Source organism: Lissotriton vulgaris, chromosome 5 (assembly GCF_964263255.1).
Source record: "Lissotriton vulgaris chromosome 5, aLisVul1.2, whole genome shotgun sequence".
NCBI classification, from domain to species: Eukaryota; Metazoa; Chordata; class Amphibia; order Caudata; family Salamandridae; genus Lissotriton; species Lissotriton vulgaris.
In genome coordinates, this window is record NC_141693.1 from 108,795,982 (window position 1) to 108,817,140 (window position 21,159).

Below are 21,159 nucleotides of genomic sequence, written 5' to 3' on the forward strand. Positions count from 1 at the left end.
GTCCATGGACACCACTGGCTTTCCATGAAGTCTTGAAATTCCCTAGGTGCTGAAGAGGGTTTAAGGTCAAAGGGCCATACTGGCATATGTTCCTTGCTGCACAGTTCCTTCTTTCACCATCATTGAGCTCCAAAATGGGCTTGTTGCCACCCAGGAACAGGTGGTTAAGCAGAGCTGCTGCAGAACCATCCTCAGTTAATCTCACCAGATGGAAGCTGCCTTCAGTCACTGCAGTTCTAAATCCTTCAGGGTGTTTCTAAAGTTGTTCTTCTTCAGCGGGCACCTCCCTCTCTTGCAATCGCCACAGATCTATCATTGTCGCTCAAATACCTTTCCATGTCCATTTTGCCGGCTGTATTCTTATTTTCTCTCTCTCCGACTGCCCTGGGTATTCTTCATCTTTAACCTAAGTTTCTTACAACCACATGCATCAAAGGAAATTGCATTCGCAAACGGTCCGAATCGCAAAATTCGGCCGTTTGCGAATGCAATTTCCATTTTTGGGATGCATTAACATTTTAGTAAGTTTCGCAATTTAAGAAATCGCAAAATTGCGATTTCTTAAATTGCGATTGCATTTAAGGAATCTCAAATTGAGATTCCTTAAATGCAATGTATCAAACTTTAAAAATTTGCTAATTCGCAAATAAGGGGAGCAAATTACCATAAAGTTGACCTTCATGGTAATTTGCGAAAACTTTGAAAAACGCACTAAAGTGCATTTTTCAAAGTTCCATTTTACACACACACATGCCCTTGGGGCATGTGAGTGTGCAACATGTACTCCTAAGCAGATTTCAGGGGTGCAACAGGGTGTCCTTTGGACACCCCTGCACCCTTGAAATTGCATTTTTAATTTGCGAATTTTCAGTGGTGAATTGCAAATTAAGAATGTCTTTCCATTCATTCCTCTGGGCCTCTAGGCCCATAGGAATGGATGGGGAAGCATTCCTTAATTGCGATTCTCAATTAGAGAATCGCAATTAAGGAATTTTAAGAAATCTCTATTTTTATAGCGATTTCTTGATGCTTTGCATTTTGCAATTCCTTAATTGCGATTCCTTATTTTTCGCAATTAAGGAATCGCAAAATGCAATATTGGGCAAGAGTCCAGAGCACACAATAAGCGTAAACAGACTGGTTTGTCTGAGAGTAGCAGTAGTAGGGATAGACCAGACAAAGCGTATAATTTTCAAGGGTTTTATTCACCCACAGTGTTCCCAACCTGGGAATCACTGTCAAACACAAGTCCAGCCGACACGTGTTTCGTCACAACATATGGCTGTGACTCTTCAGGGCTGCTGTGAATTATCGAGGACGTGATCGGGGAACCGGTGATAATTCCAACCCGGTCCTAATCGGGTGGTCTAAGACTTAAATGGGCGGCACCAATCGGGTTGCCGGTGCCGGTCTGAAAGTAACAGGACTTGTTGTATCTACAAGTTCTGGAGAGCTGTGGCCGTGTTTCGCCAGAGTAGTTGCGTCGACCTCAATCGGTTTCGTCACAGCCATATGTTGTGACGAAACACGTGTCGGCTGGACTTGTGTTTGACAGTGATTCCCAGGTTGGGAACACTGTGGGTGTGGGTGAATAAAACCTTTGAAAATGATACGCTTTGTCTGGTCTATCCCTACTACTGCTACTCTCAGACAAACCAGTCTGTTTACGCTTATTGTGTGCTCTGGACTCTTGCCTAATTCACAGAAAAGGAGGTCCCCGTCCTTCTTTTTCTTTACAGAGGTTAAGGTTTTCCTCTGGCCAAGAAGCACCAACCAAAATATCCTTTTGAGAACTCATTGATTATTACCCTACCGTAACAAGTTGAGCGCCACATTTCTGAACACTCTAAAAACCGACTTGCAGAACCCTCGCAAAATGCAATATTGATGCATGTGCCTGTATATCTCTATAGGCCATAGACAGGAAACAGTGGTTTCAGGTTAATGTAATTCTGTATTCTTATGGGATCCTTCCTTTTGGGAGCAGAACATCATTAAGGACCGATGCCCACATGCATCAAAGTCAATTGCATTCGCAAACGGTGCGAATCGTAATTTTCGGCCGTTTGCAAATGCAATTGACTAATTTGGAATGCATCATGCATTTCGCAATTTTAGGAATCGCAACCATGTTGCGATTTCTAAAATTGCGATTGCATTTAAGAAATCGCAATTTCAGATTTCTTAAATGCAATGCATGATCATTTTCTAATTGCGAATTCGCAATTTGGAAGTGGTAAATTAGCATGAAGTTGAACTTCATGCTAATTTACCGAAAACTTTCAAATATGCACAAATTGCATTTTTGAAAGTTTTAATTTACACAAACACATGCCCTTGGGGCATGTGTGTGTGTAAATTGCATTTAAAGTTACATTTCAGGGGTGCAGGGAGGGGTTCTTTGGACCCCCCCTGCACCTTTGAAATTGCATTCACATTTTGCGAATCACAATTTGAAATTCGCAAAATGTGAATGCCTTCCCATGCATTCCGATGGGCCTTTTGGCCCATAGGAATCAATGGGAAGGGTTTTCCTTAATTGCGATTCGCAAATTGTGAATCGCAATTAAGGAAAAATACTGAATCGCAAAAATAAATGCGAATTGTTCATGCATTGCAGTTTGCGATTTCTAAATTGCGATTCCTTATTTTTCGCAATTTAGGAATCACAAACGGGTGCAATGATGCATGTGGCCGCATATGTATCAAAAAAGAGTTTTGCGATTCTCAAATTGCAATCTTTTGCGAATCGCAATTAGAGAATCGGAAAATGCAATGTATGTAGGATTTGCTAACATTTTTGCGAATTAAGGAATACCTTCCCATTCATTCCTATAGGCTAGGAGACCAATATGAATGAATGGGAAGACATTCTCAATTTGCGATTACCAATTAGAGAATCGCAAATTGAGAATGCAAATTCAAGGGTGCAAGTGTGCCAAAAGGACACCCTGTTGCACCCCTGAAGTATGCATGTGTGCACATTTTGCACACATACATGCCCTAAGGGCCTCAGGCTCTGCAGATGTGTGTGATCAGGAGGCCAACCAAGTGGCTTTCTTTTGTATGACAAACTGTTATGTTATAGTCAGTGCTTGAAATGGAAAAATGGAAAAATGGAAAAATAGAAGTGCATGTACTCTGTACCAGAGTACCTGCTTGTTTCTGGGAAGTGCAGGTACTTTCCAATTAGAAGTATTACGTCACTCTAGAGAAGTGCCGGTACTCTCCCTCTCAAAAAAAAATGTGCCGGTACTCCATACCGGACAGGACCGGCCCATTTAAAGCACTATCACCTGAGAGGGTATCGAGGCACTTCGCCAAGGGTGTAGTTTTGTGGTCCCCAAGGTGCTTGTACAAAGAGCCAGGTCTTCAGCTTCTTGGGGAAATCAAGCAGTGAGGAAAAGGCACTGATGTGTTGTGGTAGGTTGTGATTTGAAAACGTGGTACGTGGTGTGTGGCACACTATGTTCCTCTGTAGTTTGCTTCTTTTTTACGTGTTGCTTTAATTTAATTGTGTTTCTGGGGGCCAGTGGGTAGCTCCCTCTGACACTAGGGAGTTGGACTTAAATAGCGGAGAAGCAATGTTAACTGAATTCTAATTTGAATTAGAAGAAGATAAAACAAATTTTTGTATTGTCTTTATTTTTACAAGTGGACTTAAATTTGTAAACTATCGTGGGACCACGTCTCCTAAGGAGTGCCAGTCGGGAACAGTGGTATTAAGTTAACATTGCATCTCCGCTATTTGAGGTAGGTTGTTCCATTTCTTGGGTGCGATGTAGGAGATTGAGCGGTCTCCAGTTTTCTTTTTGTGGAATCATGACCTGTGTGTGAGTGACAGTGAGGCAGAGCGTAGATGTCTGGTGGGTTGGTGAAAGTGCCTATGGCTGTTTAGGTATTCTGCTCCTGTGTTGTGTAGGGTGTATGTGTGTGAGAAGTTTGAACTGGCTGCGCTTGTGAATGGTTGAGCCAATGAAGCCTCCTGAGGTGCGGTGTGATGTGAGTGCGGCTCGGGAGGTTGAGTATAAGTCTTGCAGCGGTGCTCTGGTGAAAAGAATTGCCATTCTGGAGCATCTTGAGCTGATACCTTTGTACCATGTAAAGGGAATGTGCAGTGGATGTCTAGGTGGACGCTCCCAGTTGTCGGGCAGGTCAGCCTCTCTAATGGATTAAAAAGGGATATCTGCACCAATTTTAACCCCTTGACAGAAATGTTAGGGGCATATTCACAAGGAGCTATCGCTGAATTAACAGCACTTCATCGCAGCCAACGTTGTGATAAATTTACCACCCCATTCACAAGCTGGTGCTAGCAGCCCACAGCACCAGTTTTCCTGGATAGCAGCCGCAACAATCACCACAGAGGACCACCGCAACTATCGCTAATGAGATTCAGAGTAGGTGTTTCCATGTAAAAAACCCCAACAACACGACCAGCCACATCGTCAATAAGAACACAAAACACGTGATAGGGTGTGTTAGATTTGGGGGTCTCTAGTTGGCACAGGTAGGTACTTGTGATAAATAGGGACCCTTGCCTCTAGTCAGGGTAAGGGGGTACACTCCTAAAATAACCCCTGCTCACCCCCTTGGTAGCTTGGCACAAGCAGACAGGCTTATCTCAGAGGCAGTGTGTAAAGCATGTGTGACCACATACAGTAACCCAGTGACAACACTACAGATGGACAACACACAGTTGTATATTAAAAATAATTTTTCTTTATATAGACTTAACACAAGACCACAAACGACAAAAATCCACAATACTATACTTAAAAATGGTAGTTTTAGCTTAGTTCAGTTCAGTTGTTAAGATGCAACACTTTAAGTCAATGTTCCTTACGATGCGTGACGCTTCCACAACAAAAGTATTGCAGCGATGGAAATGCAGCAAAGTTCCGGTGCAAAGAAATAAAGACATGTAGATCTTCCAGATGCGGCACGCTTCTCCGATGATGCGCAAAGTCTCGGTTTGATGCGTTGACTGCAGAGGCGACACCCTTGTGCAGCGATGCGACGGCAACGGCTGCGGCACTCTTCTCCAACATTTGCTAGAAGCTTCCGCGCAATGCTGAAGCTACAGCGGCGATATCCAAGATGCGACGGTAGTAGCTCCGACGGTGGCACGCTTCTCCGTGGATGTGAGGCGCTTTTCTTGATGCGGTCTAGTGGGACCACAGCAAAACACACAAGATGATGGACGGAATATTGCACAATGGCAAAACATTCACCCCCAGTCACAGATCTGGGTTTAATCCATCGTTATTTTGCTCACCAAGCCACCCCAGTTCAGACATGGCCATATGCAAATCAGTCTTGACCCTGTGCCTCATGGGAACAGTCCAGCCTGAACTGCCAAGCCATGTCTTCCCTGGACCGGAATCAAGCATCCTAGGACCGGTTTCTGGCTACCAGCCGTCTTCAGCCAGGATAGCTTGACTCCAGTGGCGTAGTGAGCAAGGGACCCACGTCTGGGCATACCCTTCCCACATAGGGTGAACAGCAAAACAAACAAGATGACGAACGGAATGTTGCACAATGGCAAAACATTCACCCCCAGTCACAGATCTGGGTTTAATCCATCATTATTTTGCACACCAAGCCACCCCAGTTAAGACATGGCCATATGCAAATCAGCCTTGACCCTGTGCCTCATGGGAACAGTCCAGCCCGAACTGCCAAACCATGTCTTTCCTGGACCGGAATCAAGCATCCTAGGACCGGTTTCTGGCTATCAGCCATCTTCAGCCAGGATAGCACGAAGATCCCCCAGGACAGAGGTGGTATCATAATGGTCATTCACTGGTGACGCAGCCCTTCTGGCTGGCCCCTGACCCACTGGTTCTTCCACTGGGGACTCTTTACCCCTCTCACTCCTCAGTCTGGACTTCTGTACCCTCCACTTAGGAGTGGCACCAGAACTAATGGAGGCCTGCTTACAGACACTCCCAGTTCACCAGACACTAGGAGATCCCCCTCAACGGGCAGCCCATCAGGACAGCCTAGGCTCCCCACCTGGTATTCCCTTAAAGACCCATCCAGGCTCTGAGACTGGGTTAGGGGCACCAGGGCACATGCAGCCCCACACTCACTCCTCCACTGAGACAGGACGTGAGCCCCTACACCCCTCCCACTACAATGGGACCTAGCTGGGCTACACTGAACCACTTCCACCACTCTGGGTTGAAAGATGCCTGAGCCACTCCCCACAGGGTCATTTCCCCAATGACTCTCCAGACCCTCTGGAATCCACCAAAAGGTCTGCCTCCAATGTGAGCTCCCTGGGGTAAGGGAACTCACTTTCCAACAGGTGTTGGCATAGCTCTGGAAAACAGGGACTTAAGATATGCTCTCCCACAACTGGATCGCAAAGCCCCCTACAGGGGTTAACCAAACTATCCTTCATCTCACCATCCTGGTGTATGTTAACCCTCTCCAAGTCAGGCGCCACATCTCTGGGTGTCTGTACTACTCCCTCAGCACTAGAACATTCAATTTTGCTGCCACCATCTGAGCTGGATTCCACCTTCAACTCAGCAAAGCTCAATCTCTGAGCTACACAAATTTCTTGTTGCTGGACTGAGACCCTCATGGCCTCAAGCCTCTCAAGCTCTAAATCAAGCTCCCTCATTGTCAACTCATGCTCCATTTGCATTCTCTTTTCATCTACGGACAATTTCCTGTTCTCTAACTCCAGTTGTCCACTCCACTTGAGCTTGGCCAGCTCCATTTCATGCATCCTACATCTCTCTGTCCTCCCAATCAAAATCAATAGATGCTATGGATGCTGCTTTACTCATGGTGGTTAAACTTGTCAGTTCTTGGCAAAAATAGAAAATCCCCAAAAGAAATCAACCAAAGGTATGTGGTCGCATTTTGGTCTGCACTCACTAGTAGTGTTCACCAATCACTGTACCTGAGTCACAAATGCAAGTCCAGAATCCTCATCGCTGACCACCAATGTTAGATTTGGGGGTCTCTAGTTGGCACAGGTAGATACTTGTGACAAATAGGGACCCTTGCTCACCCCCTTGGTAGCTTGGCACGAGCAGACAGGCTTATCTCAGAGGCAGTGTGTAAAGTAGGGCTGGGCGTAGTTTGCGTAGCGCCACTACACACACTACGCCGAATTTGGGAAAAAATGTGTGGAAAACGAGGGCACGTCCTGATGGTCCGGCTGGGCCCCAGGAGCACTTGCGGTCCTCCCCATGCCTGAGGCCCAGCGTGGGGGTTCGGAGTCCCCCTGAGCCTTGCAGCCCCAGAGCCCTGCAGCCCCAGAACCCTGCAGCCCCAGGGCCCTGCAGCCTCTGAGCCCTGCAGCCCCAGAGCCCTGTAGCCCCAGAGCCCTGCAGCCCCCGCACCCCGGAGCCCTGCAGCCCCAGAGCCCTGCAGCCCTGAGCCCTGCAGCCCCAGAGCCCTGCAGCCCTGGAGCCCTACAAGGGAAGGTGGGGCTGGAGCCCTCCCATGAAGGCTCAGGTGGGCAGCCGGGAGTTCTTTCGGTCCTGGTCATCTGTTTGCACCTTTCCCCTCGGCCATTTGGTCGCACGCAATGCTTTCCAATGGTGCGACCAGATGGCCGGTCTTCCCTGGAAGTCCCGATGAGATGCTATTTGCCTCCCCGATCCCAGCGAGGGCTCCAAGAGGTCGGGTGCCTCCGTGCCCTGGGTCCCCTCTGTCACTCTGTGTGTGCATGTTACAAGAAGGAGGGGTAGCCTTCCTCCGGATTACTAGAGGCAGGATATGCCCGGACACCCCTCCTGTGCTAGCGGTTCTCTGCTGGTGACCAGATGGGTTATGCTCAGACAACACCTCTCCTCCATCCGGGGGGCTCCGGGCAACGGCATGGCAAAGTGCCCGGGACGGTCTCCATGGTTCCCAGGCAGACCTCCCCCAGGCTTCATCCTCCAGGCCAACGCATGGCAAAGTGCTCAGGATGGGCTCCATGGGTCCCGGGCAGTCCTCCCCCTGACATCCGGGGCTCCCTCCTCCAGGCCAATGGCATAGCAAAGTGCCCAGGACGGGCTCCATGGGTCTCGGGCAGTCCTCCCCAGGGCATCCGGGGCTCCCTCCTCCAGGCCAACGGCGTGGCAAAGTCCCCGGGATGAGCTCCATGGGTCCCGGGCAGTCCTCCCATGGGCGTCTGGGCCCGAGAGCTCTGGTGGTCCTCCCCGTGCCCGAGGCCCAGCTGGGGACCCCAAGCCCCCGGGAAGCAGAGCCCCCGAGCCCTGCCCTGCGTAGGTAGGCGGGAGCAGCTGGGAGTCCTTTCGGTCCCGGCCATCTGGTCGCACCTTTCCCCTCGGCCATCTGGTTGCACGCAATGCTTTCCAATGGGGCGACTAGATGGCTGGTCTTCCCTGGAAATCCCGATGAGTTGTCATTTGCCTCCCTGACCCCAGGGAGGGCTCCAGGAGGTCGGGTGCCTCCGCGGCCTGGGTCCCCTCCGTCAATCTGTGCGCGCGGGTTCCCAGAAAGTGGGTTAGCCTTCCTCCAGATTACTAGGGGCAGAGTATGCCCGGACACCCCTCGCGGGTTGGCAGTTCTCTGCCGGGGACCAGATGGGCTATGCCTGGGCAGCACCTCCCTATGTATCCGTGGCTCCCTTCTCCGGGCCATGGCATGGCAAAGTGCCCGGGACAGGCTCCATGGTTCCCCGGCAGTCCTCCCCCGGGTGTCCGGGGCTCCCTCCACCAGCCCAACGGCATGGCAAAGTGCCCGGGACGGGCTCCAATGGTCCCAGGCAGTCCTCCGGCGGACGTCCGGGGCTCCCTCCTCTAGGCCAACGGCATGGCAAAGTGCCTGGGACGGGCTCCATAGTTCCCGGACAGTCCTCCACCGAACGTCCGGGGCTCCCTCCTCCGGGCCAACGGTGGGGCAAAGTGCATGGGATGGGCTCCATGGGTCCCAGGCAGTCCTCCCCCGGGCGTCTGGGCCCGAGAGCTCCGGTGGACCTCCCCGTGCCTGAGGCCCTTCCGGTGTCCCCGAGCCCCGGGGAAGCAGAGCCCCCGAGCCATGCCCTGCGTAGGCAGGCGGGAGCAACTGGGAGTCCTTTCGGTCCCGGCCATCTGGTCGCACCTTTCCCCTCAGCCATCTGGTCGCACGCAATGCTTTCCAATGGGGCAACCAGATGAACGTGCCCGACCAGATGAGGTGCCATTTGCCTCCCAGATCCCAGAAAGGGCTCCAGGAGGTCCGGCACGTTCACGCCTAGGGTCCCCTCCGTCACTCTGTGCGTACAGGTTCCCAGAAAGAGGGTTAGCCTTCCTCCGGATTACTAGGGACAAGGTACTCTGGGACCCCTCTCGGCCTAGCAGTTCTCAGCCGGCAGCTGGACGGGCCAGGATGCCATCCTGGCCCTGGGCCTGCCGCGTGGCAGGCTGCCCTGGATGGGGTCCGCTGGGCCCGGGGAGACTCCCCCGGATGGGCTGGGTAGAGGGGCCCCGGGGAGGGTGTCCTCCCTACCCTGGGCTCTGCCCTTGGTCCTGCTGCGTGGCAGGGTGCCTGGGACGGGGTCCGGAGGGCCCTGGGTTGGGTGCTGGGGCCCTGGGCCCTGTCCCCCAGCCTGCTGCACTGCCAAAGGCCCAGGATGGGGTTCCGTTATGCCCGGAGACCTTCCCCTTGCTTGGCTGGGTTCAGGAGCTCCATCCGGGGCCCCAGGGAGGGTGGCCTCCCCACCCCGGTCTCCGTCCTCGGTCCTGCCAATGGCAGGGTGCCCGGGATGGTGTCCGGCAGGCCCGGGGAGGCTTCCCCTCTGCCTCTGGGAGCCCCAACTGTGTCCAGGGGCCTGGCCAGGCCCCGGGTTGGGTCCCGCGTCCCTGGGCCCTGTCCCCCAGCCTGCTGCACTGCCAAAGGCCCAAGATGGGGTTCCGTTGTGCCCGGAGAGCCTCCCCTTGCTTGGCTGGGTTCAGGAGCTCCATCCAGGGCCCCTGAGGGCCCCGGGGGGGGGGGGTGGCCTCCCCACCCTGAGCTCCATCCTTGGTCTCTCCCCTTGGCAGGGTACCCGGGATGGTGTCTGGCAGGCGCCCGGACTGGTGTCCGGCAGCCCCGGGGAGGCTTCATCTGCGCTTCTGGGCCTGGGAGCCCCGGCTAGGTCCAGGGGCCCGGCTGGGCCCCGGGTTTGGTGTTCCTGCCCTGGGCCCAGTCCCCCGGCCTGCTGCACTGTCAAAAGGCCCAGGATGGGGTTCCGGGAGGCTTCCCCTGCGCCTCTAGGCCTGGGAGCCCCGGCTGGGTCCAGGGGCCTGGCCAGGCCCCGGGATGGGTGCTCCGGCCCTGGGCCCTGTCCCCCAGCCTTCCGCACTGCCAAAGGCCCAGGACGGGGTTCTGTTGTGCCCGGAGAGCTTCCCCTTGCTTGGCTGCGTTCAGGAGCTCCATCCGTGGCCTCTGAGGGCCCCAGGGAGGGTGGCCCCCCCGCCCCGGGCTCCGTTCTCGGTCCTGCCCATGGCAGGGTGCCCGGGATGGTGTCCAGCAGGCCCGGTAAGGCTTCCCCTGCACCTCTGGGCCTGGGAGCCCCGGCTGTGTACAGGGGCATGTCCGGGCCCCGGGTTGGGTGCTGCAGCCCTGGGCCCTGTCCCCCAGCCCTCAGCATTCCGCACTGCCAAAGGCCCAGGACGGGGTTCCGTCGTCCCGGGGGAGCCTCCCCTTGCTTGGCTGGGTTCAGGAGCTCTATCCGGGGCCCCTGTGGGCCCAGGAAGGGTGGCCTCCCCACCCCAGGCTCAGTCCTCGGTCATGTTGCGTGGCAGGGTGCCTGGGATGGTGTCCGGCAGGCCCTGGGAGGCTTCCCCTACCCCTCTGGGCCTGGGAGCCCCGGCTATGTCCAGGGGCCCGGCCGGGCCCCGGGTTGGGCGCTCCGGCCCTGGGCCCTGTCCCCCAGCCTGCTGCACTGCCAAAGGCCCAGGATGGGGTTATGTTGTGCCCGTGGAGCCGCCCATTGCTTGGCTGGGTTCAGCAGCTCCTTCCGGGGCCCCTGAGGGCCCAGGGAGGGTGGCCTCCCCACCCCAGGCTCAGTCCTTGGTCCTGCCGCATGGCAGGGTGCCCGGGATGGTGTCCGGCAGGCCCGGGGAGGCTTCCCCTGCGCCTCTGGGCCTGGGAGCCCCGGCTAGGTCCAGGGGCCCGGCCGGGCCCCGGGTTGGGTGCTCCTGACCTGGGCCCAGTCCCCCGGCATGCCGCATTGTCAAAGGCCCAGGATGGGGTTCCGTTGTGCCTGGGGAGCCTCCCCTTCCTTGGCTGCGTTCAGGAGCTCCATCTGGGGCCCCTAAGGGCCCCAGGAAGGGTGGCCTACCCCACCCCGGGCTCCGTTCTTGGTCCTGCTGCATGGCAGGGGTCCCGGGATGGTGTCCGGCAGGCCCAGGGAGGCTCTTCCTGCGCCTCTGGGAGCCCCCGCTGGGTCCAGGGGCCAGCCCTGGGCCCTGTCCCCCAGCCTGCTGCACTGTCAAAGGCCCAGGATGGGGTTCCGTTGTGCCCGGAGAGCTTCCCCTTGCATGGCTGGGTTCAGGAGCTCCATCCGGGGCCCCTGAGGGCCCAGGGATGGTGGCCTCCCCACCCCAGCCTCAGTCCTCGGTCCTGTCGTGTGGCAAGGTGCCCGGGATGGTGTCAGGCAGGCCCTGGGAGGCTTCTCCTACGCCTCTGGGCCTGGGACTCTCGGCTGGGCCCCGAGTTGGGTGCTCCGGCCCTGTGCCTTGTTCCCCAGCCTGCCACATTGCCAAAGGCCCAGGACGGTGTTCCGTTGTGCCCGGGGAGCCTCCCCTTGCTTGGCTGGGTTAAGGAGCTCCATCCAGGGCCCCTGAGGGCCCCAGGGAGGGTGGCCTCCCCACCCCGGGCTCCGTCCTCGCTCCTGCCCTGTGGCAGTGTGCCCAGGACGGGATCGGGAGGGCCTGGGGAGGTGTCCCCTGTGCCCCCGGGCTTGGGAGCCCTGGCTGGGTCCAGGGGCCCTGCCGGGCCCCGGGTCGGGTGCTCTGGCCCTGGGCCCTGTCCCCCGGCCTGCTGTGCCACCAAGGGCCCAGGACAGGGGTTTGTCGGTCCCGTGCAGGCCTCCCCTGCTTGTCAAGGTGTCCACAGGCCCCTTGTTGGAGGGCTGGTCGGGTCCCCCACGCAGCCTCCATGGCTTCGCCCCAGCTAGGGCCCTGGGCCTCCGGTCCCCCATTCCCCGGCACCCGCGCTCTCTTTCGTTGGGGCATAGAGTGACCAGGTGGCTTCCCTTTTGTGCCCAGCCATCTGGTCGCACCTTTCACTTCGGTCATCTGGTTGCACCGATCCCCTCGGCCATCTGGTCGCACCGATCCCCTCGGCCATCTGGTCGCACCAATCCCGTCGGCCATCTGGTCGCACCCAATGCTTTCCTATGGAGTGACCAGGTGGGCGGAGTTCCCTGGAAGTCCCGATGAGGTGCCATTTGCCTCCCCGATCCCAGCGAGGGCTCCAGGAGGTCGGGTGCTTTCGTGTCTTGGGTCCCCTCTGTCACCTCGTGTGCATGGATTACAAGAAGGGGGGTAATTTTCCTCCGGATTACTAGGGAGAGGGTCAGTCAGACCTCCGTGAAGTCTGGCGATTCTGAATCAGGGTTAGGCAGAACCTGGGCCTGGGTATGCACCTGCCTCTCAGCCCCTTGCCGATGGTCCTTTTTCTCTGATTTTGCTCAGGAAGACCTCCGTGAGGTCCGGCGATGCTGAGACGGGATAGGCAGCACCTGGGCCTGCCCACCGGGGCCCCCAGGGGCCCGGATATGCACCTGCCCCTCAGCCCTTACCAATGGTCCTTTTTCTCCGAGGTTTTTTCCTCAGTCTGACCTCCGTGAGGTCCGGCTATTCTGAAACGGGATAGCCACAACCCGGGCCTGCCCACCGGGACCCCCAGGGGCCCGGATACACACCTGCCTCTCAGCCCCTTCCCAATGCTCCTTTTTCTCTGAGTTTGCTCAGTCAGACCTCCATGAGGTCCGGTGATGCTGACTGAGACAGGGGAAGGTAGCACCTGGGTCCACCTGCTGTGGCCCCCAGGGGCCCAGGTATGCACCTGCCTCAGTCTCAGCCCCTTCCTGATGGTCCTTTTTCTCTGAGTTTGCCCAGTCAGACCTCCGTGAGGTCCGGTGATACTGAGACAGGGGAAGGCAGCATGCGGTCCCACCTGCTGTGGCCCCCAGGGGCCCGGGTATGCACCTGCCTCTCAGCCCCTCCCAGATGGAGACATAATGGGAACTTTTAAAGAACTGAGAAAACATGTCTCCAACAAACACAAAGGCTTCGATCTTAAAACGTACTGTTCAAAATGTGATAAAGAAGCCGAATACCACAATATTGCATGCTATTATGCCAAATGTAAAGGAAGACCTCAAAAAGCAGAGCTGCCATTCCTGTGCAGCTTCTGTGACCTCAGATTTGGAACAAAAATTGGTGTTTCTCAACATGCTCGGCATGCGCATCCAAGAGCCCAAAACGAGGCTAGACTAGCAGCTCTATCAAGCAGCAAACCATCAAAATTATGGTCACAGGAAGAAATACTGCTACTAGCAGAATTGGAAAAAGTATATGAAAATAAGAGGAATATTAATGCGCTGATGGTTCCACATTTTGACAATAAAAACAGAAAACAAATTGCAGAAAAAAGAAGAGATAGAAGAGATAAAATCAAAAAATCCGCAAAAGATGTACTGCAAGCATCAAATGTTTCGGAAAATGACTCTTGCGATGAACCAGAGGTTACAATGAAAGTAACATCAAAGCGCCTGGACACTCATTGAGTAGCCGTGCGCTATATAAGACAAATATAGCATAACATAACATAACAACAGAAAAGCGCAAAGGCTTTATCAACCGCAAACGTGCGCAAAAAATCAAGAACTTTGATGAACTGGAAGAACGAATCACAGAAATTGAGAAGTACACCCAAAACGTAAAGCAACACGATGTTGCTATGGATCTGATGGATGAGGTAGTGACTTCTATTGCAGAAAACACCACTGATATAAGTCCTACACCAGCAAGTGTACCAACAAATGAACCAGCAAGAGAACTCAATATTTAGCCTATGAACCCTGCTCAAGATGAGCACCAGAATGCCTCAGTTGTGAACAAGATAACAAAAAAAGATAAGAAAAACGGAAGGCTTAATTGCCAGGATTATCACTGATGGGGCAGAAGATGCCACTTGCCAAATCAGTGCTGATGAAATCTTTCAATATTACAAAAACATAACTGAGAAAGAAAACAAAAAAAATCCTAATTTTGTGTGATTGATCAGATACCAGAGGACTATGACATTAGAAATCTATGTAAAGAAATAACACTGCTCAAAATAACTCATGCCTTTGAGAACTCCAATTTAAAGAAAGCAGTGGGGCCTGATAAGATTGGTCTGAATGACTTGTATAAAGTACACAGCAAACAACCAAGACTGCTGCCCAGAATTCTATCGTCTTGGTTGATGATGAGAAGAGTACCAGAAATTATCAAAAACAACCGATCAATTTTGATACCCAAGAATGTACCGATTAGTGAACTTAAAAAAATCAGTAACTGGTGTCCAATTACCATCGGTACTGCATTCATGAAGTTATTCACAAAAATATTAACTAAAAGACTTTCTTTTTTTGTTGAATTGAATACGAGACAAAAAGGCTTCATGAAGGTGAGAGGTTGTCTTGAGAATCTGACACTCCTACAAAATATCATAAAAGGGGCACCAAAAAACAGTCACTCATTAGCAGTTGTGTTCATTGATATATCGAAAGCCTTCGACTCTGTCAGCCATGGTCACATTATACAGAGTCTCGCAAGGCAAAGAGTTCCATCATACATCAGAGACATAATAAAAGACTTATACACTGACTCAACAACATCTTTCAAGGGAAAGAACAACAAATCAACTCTTGAAATAACTATGAAATCTGGGGTCAAACAAGGTGACTCTTTATCCCCACTACTATTTAACATTGCCATGGATCCTCTGATCTGTGATCTTCAGAAAAATGGTAAGGGCTTCACATTTGGATCAGATGGTCTTATTGAGCAAATCACCGCTCTCGCCTTTGCCGATGACATCGCAGTACTCAGCAGTATCTGGGAAGGAATGAGTACAAATCTGAAAATCATTGAAAAGTTCAATAAAACCACAGGATTAAAACTTAATGTGAAAAAGACACATGGAGTTTTATATTAGTCACCATAAAGATAAAATCCTGGTTAACAACTGTACACCATGGCAATTTGAAAAAGACAATATTGAAAATATTCATCCAGGAGAAAGTGCGAGATACCTCGGATTGAACTTTGATCCACACACTGGTCATACAAGCAATAACAAAATTAATGAGGTTCTTGTCAATTGGGCTCAAAAACTTGATAATCTACCACTTAAACCCACGCAGAAAATAGAAATGTCGGGCCAGTACTTGGTACCTAAACTATCATTCACATTGGAAATGACAGGAACAGAAGCAAAATCTTTAAATGTACTGGATCAAACAGTAAAAAAGTATGCCAAACACTTTCTACACCTTCCTGCATACACATGTGATGGTCTCCTATATTCGAAAAGATCATTTGGAGGCCTCAGTATTCCAAAACTATGTAAACAAATTGGTCTCAATAAAGTCAATAGTTTATTGTATCTCAGGGCCGCTCCAGACCTGTACCTAACACATTCCTTCATGTATGCAGGAGAAAATATGAATAAAAAAATTGATAACATCATCAAAACACACAAACTTAACATTTTAGACAGTAACTCTCTGAGCTATGATTTGAATTTGTTAGCAACATATGATTGGAGAAAAGAAGAGTTTGAGAAATGGGCAAATCTCCCTGTCCAAGGTGATGGTATAAAATACTTAGCAAGTAATCCAACCTCAAACTTCTGGATCAGCAGGCATAACAAAATGAAAAAAAAAAACAGTACATAGCTGCGCTGATGCTAAGAGCAAATGTTTTATATACCAGAGAAACCATCACTAGGGGAAGAAATCTTGCATTTGCTACATGTAGGTATTGTAGTGATGTTTGTGAAACAATTTCTCATATTTCAGGCGCATGTCCTAAAACTAAGGACATTAGGATAAAAAGACATAACAAAATTCTGGAATTGCTCATTGATAGAGCAAAAATGTGTGGTTGGATGGCATACAGGGAACCTCATGTTAAGAATAATCAAGGAGAACTACGAAAACCAGATATAGTGTTTACCAAAAATGGTACAGCTGTAGTGATTGATGTTTCAATTCGTTATGAAAATTCGCAGAATTCCCTTGAATTAGCGTTTGAGAGTAAAGTGAAATACTATCAGGATCTGTCACAGCAAATCAAAGATCTCACTAAATGTAACACTGTTAAATTTCATGGCTTTATCGTTGGATGTCGTGGTTTTTGGCCTCAATGTAATGATGTTGTTCTGGCTGATTTAGGTCTACAAATGGCATTTCCATTCAAGAAAAATGTTTGCCTGACTACTTTAATGGACACTCTTAAAATGTGCCAAGTATTTATGGACAATTGAGTATCAAGCTTATACTGAGATGTACACTTTCTTGCAGCACACAAGTCACCCTTATAAAGCAAAATGTTTTAACATATAGGTTTATAGTTGGCAAAAGAGTTAGTATAGATGTAAATTTTTATAGATGTGAAATTCTCTAGATGTGCTTTTTTTATTAGAAGTGCAATTTGTAGATGTGCATTTTTGTTTTGTATATATGTGTGCTTATAGCAATGTAGATATAGTGTGTACATCATACTTATTGAAATGTCTTGAATGATGAATAGGTCTCAAATAATCGCATACACATAATTATCACACATTGATTATTGCTGTCCTGCTAATCATATTTTAATTTCTCAGGACTGTTCATAGACAATCTTAAAATTGTTGGAATAGTACTGCAGGGTGTACTATCTCTGGCCTGTACGTGATCCCAGTTCCAGTGAGGACAGCATTTGTGGCTGTACTCCGGAGCGAAAGAAATTTGTATTGTTGGAAGCCAAATGCCTCGTCATCTGATTAGTGACGCGCATGAATGGATGAACGAGATTCCCACTGTCCCTACCTACTATCTAGCAAAACCACAGCCAAGGGAACGGGCTTGGCAAAATCAGCGGGGAAAGAAGGTACTGTTGAGCTTGACTCTAGTCTGGCACTGTGAAGAGACATGAGAGGTGTAGGATAAGTGGGAGGCCCTCGGGCCACCGGTGAAATAGCACTACTCTTATCATTTTTTCACTTACCCGGTGAGGCGAAGGGGTGAGCCCCGTGGGGCTCTCGCTTCTGGCTCCAAGTGCCTTGCGCCCGCTGGGCGCGACCCTCTCCGGGGACAGTGGCAGGTAGGGAGTTTGACTGGGGTGGTACACCTCTCAAACGATAACACAGGTATCCTAAGGCGAGCTCAGGGAGGACAGAAATCTCCCGCGGAGCAGAAGGGCAAAAGCTCGCTTGATCTCAATTTTCAGTATGAATACAGACCGTGAAAGCGGGGCCTCACGATCCTTCTGACTTTTTGGGTTTCAAGCAGGAGGTGTCAGAAAAGTTACCAAGGGATAACTGACTTGTGGCGGCCAAGCGTTCATAGCGACGCAGTTTTTTGATCCTTCTATATCAGTTCTTCCTATCATTGTGAAGCACAATTCACCAAGCGTTGGATTGTTCACCCACTAATAGAGAACGAGAGCTGGGTTTAGACCGTCGTGAGACCGGTTAGTTTTACCCTACTGATGATGTGTTGTTGCAATAGTAATCCTGCTCAGTACGAGAGGAACCGCAGGTTCACACATTTGGTGAATGTGCTTGGCTGAGGAGCCAATGGGGCGAAGCTACCATCTGTGGGATTATGACTGAACGCCTCTAAGTCAGAATCCCCCCTAAACCGTAACGATACCGCAGTGCCATGGAGCCTTGGTTGGCCTGGGATAGCCAGCCTCTCTCAGGGGGCCGGTGAGTAGAGCCGCTCGCTTGGGGACCTGAGTGTGGACGGAAGGGGGCCGCCTCCATTGCCCTTAGTGCACCACATGTTCGTGGGGCACCCGGTGCTAAATCATTCGTAGACAACCTGATTCTGGGTCAGGGTTTCGTAAGTAGCAGAGCAGATAAATCGCTGCGATCTACTGAAAGTCATCCTCTGGGCCAAGCTTTTGTCTCTCCATGCGTGGGTGCCCCCGGAGGCCTCCCTCCACCACACCAAAGGGTGGGCGCCTCTGCTGCCAGGCTGGTGGGAGGGATGCAGAGGGGGTAACGTGGGTCTGCAGGAGGCCGCCTCCACCAAGCGCCCTTCGGCATGGGGGCCTCCCCCTCCTGTCCCTGCCCCACTGAGGTGCGGGGACGGGGGCCACCATCCCTCACGGATTGGCTTAGTGACCAGATGGCCTGGGCCACCGGCCAGGCCTCCCCTTCCCACTGCTCCCGGTCAAGTCGGGCAGGGAGGTGAGCAGCAGCCACCCAGGGGAAGGAGCCTCCAGAGCGGCAGCCTCAGTGCACCCGACCACCCTCGCCGGGCAGCAAGGGCGACTGGGTACGCAACCCTCCCAGGCCATCTGGGCCCTCCCGGGCCATCTGGTCGCCTGGCTGCATGACCAGATGGCCCTGCGGGCAGGGTGACCAGATGACCCTGCGGGCAGGGTGACCAGATGACCATGCGGGCTCAGTGACCAGATGGCCCTGCGGGCAGGGTGACCAGATGGCAGCTGGTCTAACTCCAATTTTTGTCCTTCCCCAAAATTCTTAATAGTCGAGGAAAATGGGCTCCCAGGGCAGCCCGTCAGGGAGAGGACGTGGCCTGGGCTTAACCCTCCTTGGTTCCGGCTGAGTGTCTGGGTGCTGGGGACAGGGGTCCACTGTGGCCCGGGAAGGCTCTCCTCGGCCTGGCTAGGGTTCGGAAGCTGGGACTGGGCCCGGGGCTTGAGATCCGTCTGGCGGGCCCCGGGGTGCATGAGCCCCCGTGTCCTGCAAGCCATCGGAGGGTCCAGGTGCTGGGGACGGGGGTCCACTGTGTCCCAGGGAGGCTCATCCCGGCCTGGCTAGGGTTCGGAAGCTGGGACCAGCCCGGGGCGTGAGCTCAGACCGGCAGGCACCTGGGGTGCGTGAGCCCCCTGTCCTGCAAGCCATCAGAGGGTCCGGGCACTGGGGACTGGGGTCCACCGGGGCCAGGGGAGGCTCTCCCCAGCCTGGCATGGGCTCGGAAGCTGGGACCGGCCCAGGGCTTGAGCTCCGTCCAGCAGGCCCTGGGGTGCGTGAGCCCCCGTCCTGCAAGCCATCAGAGGGTCCGGGCACTGGGGTCTCCCCGGCCCAGCTAGGGCTCGGAAGCTGGGACTGGGCCCGGGGTTTGAGCTCGGTCCAGCGGACCCCGGGGTGCATGAGCCCCCCTTCCTGCGAGCAATCAGAGGGTCCGGGCACTGGGGACAGGGGTCCACTGGGTCCTGGGTTGGCTCTCCCCGTCCTGGCTAGGGTTCAGAAGCTGGGACCGGCCCGGGGCTTGAGCTACGTCCAGCAGGCCCGGGGTATAAGATCCCTCCGTCCTGCATGCCATCAGAGGGTCTGGGCGCTGGGGACGGGGGTCCACCGGGGCCCGGGGAGGTTCTCCCCACCCAGGTTAGGGTTCGGAAGCTGGGACCGGGCCCTGGGCTTGAGCTCCATCCGGCGGGTCCCGTGGTGCGTGAGCCCACCCGTCCTACAAGCCATCAGAGGGTCCGGGTGCTGGGGACGGGGGTCCACCGGGGCCCGGGGAGGCTCTCCCCGGCCTGGCTAAGGTTCGGAAGCTGGGACCGGGCCCGGGGCTTGAGCTCTGTCCGGCAGGCCCTGGGGTGGATGAGACCCCGTCCTGCAAGCCAGCCGAGGGTCCAGGCGCTGGTGACGGGGGTCCGCCGGGCCCCGGGGAGGCTCTCCCCGGCCTGGCTAGGGTTCGGAAGCTGGGACCGAGCTTAGGGCTTGTGCTGCGTCCAGCGGGCCCTGGGGTACGGGAGCCCCCCGTCCTGCAAGCCAGCCGAGGGTCCGGGCGCTGGGGACTGTGGTCCACTGGGGGCCTGGGGAGGCTCTCCCCGGCCTGGCTGCTTTCAGAAGCAGGGACTGGGCCGGGGAGCAGGTGTGGCTGGCTTCATCCACTATGCTGTCAGAGCAGAGTTTTCTGCCCACCCCTAGTGTAAACCATTTGTGACCATATACAGTAACCCAGTGACAACACTACAGATGGACACCACAGAGTTGTATATTCAAAATAAGTATTCTTTATATAGACTTAACACAAGACCACAAACAACAAAAATCCACAATACTATACTTAAAAAGGGTAGTTTTAGCTTAGTTCAGTTCAGTTCTTAAGATGCAACACTTTAAGTCAATGACCTTATGATGCGTGACGCATCCACAACAAAAGTGTTGCAGCGATGGAAATGCCGCAAAGTTCCAGTGTAAAGAGATAAAGACGTTAAGATCTTCCAGATGCGGCACGCTTCTCTGATGATGCAAAAAGTCTTGGTTCGATGCATTGACTGCAGCGACGACACCCTTGTTCAGCGATGCGACGGCAACAGCCTCGGCTGCGGCACTCTTCTCCATCGTTTGCAAGATGTTTCCGCGCAGCTACAGTGGCGACATCCAAGATGCGACAGCAGCAGCTCCGACGGCGGCACGCTTCTCCATGGATGCAAGGCGCTTTTCTTGATGCTGTACAGTGCGACAACTACAGCGGCAACATCCACGATGCGACGGCAGCAGCAGCGACGGCGACACACTTCTTCCTCGTTGCGACATGCTTCTCTCGATGCGGTGCAGTGCGACAACTACAGCAGCGACATCCAAGATACGACGCCAGCTTCCTCTTCGTTGCAAGACGCCGCGGTATAATGCGTCAGCTACAGCGGTGACACCCTCCTTTAGAGTTGCCACGGCAGCGCCTGCGACGGCGACACTCTTCTTCCTCTTGAGTTGCGCTTCTAGCTCCATGCGACACGCAATCCCTCAAAAGGCCCAAAAACAGCAGCAGGAACTTGGGGGAGCTGGGGTTTGAAATCTGTTGTCCATGAGACTTCAGCAGGAGGCAAGCTCTGTTCCAAGCCCTTGTAGATCCTTCACAAGTTGAAAATAAAGCACACAAAGTTTTTTCTCCTTTCTTTGGCAGTCGGGCAACCACTGCAGGCCAATCCCCCAAGCAGCACTTCAACTTAGGGATAGTCTCTCCTCAGTTTCTTCGGG

The 21,159-nt window shown here is 53.1% G+C and overlaps 1 protein-coding gene and 1 pseudogene across 1 annotated transcript in view; both read left to right on the forward strand.

The window, feature by feature from the left end:
• The window catches only part of LOC147710315 (solute carrier family 53 member 1-like), a 255,214-nt gene that overhangs the window by 12,062 nt on the left and 221,993 nt on the right, over window positions 1-21,159 (forward strand). The window lies entirely within an intron of this gene.
• LOC147710316 (28S ribosomal RNA) lies at window positions 17,070-18,109 on the forward strand (annotated as a pseudogene).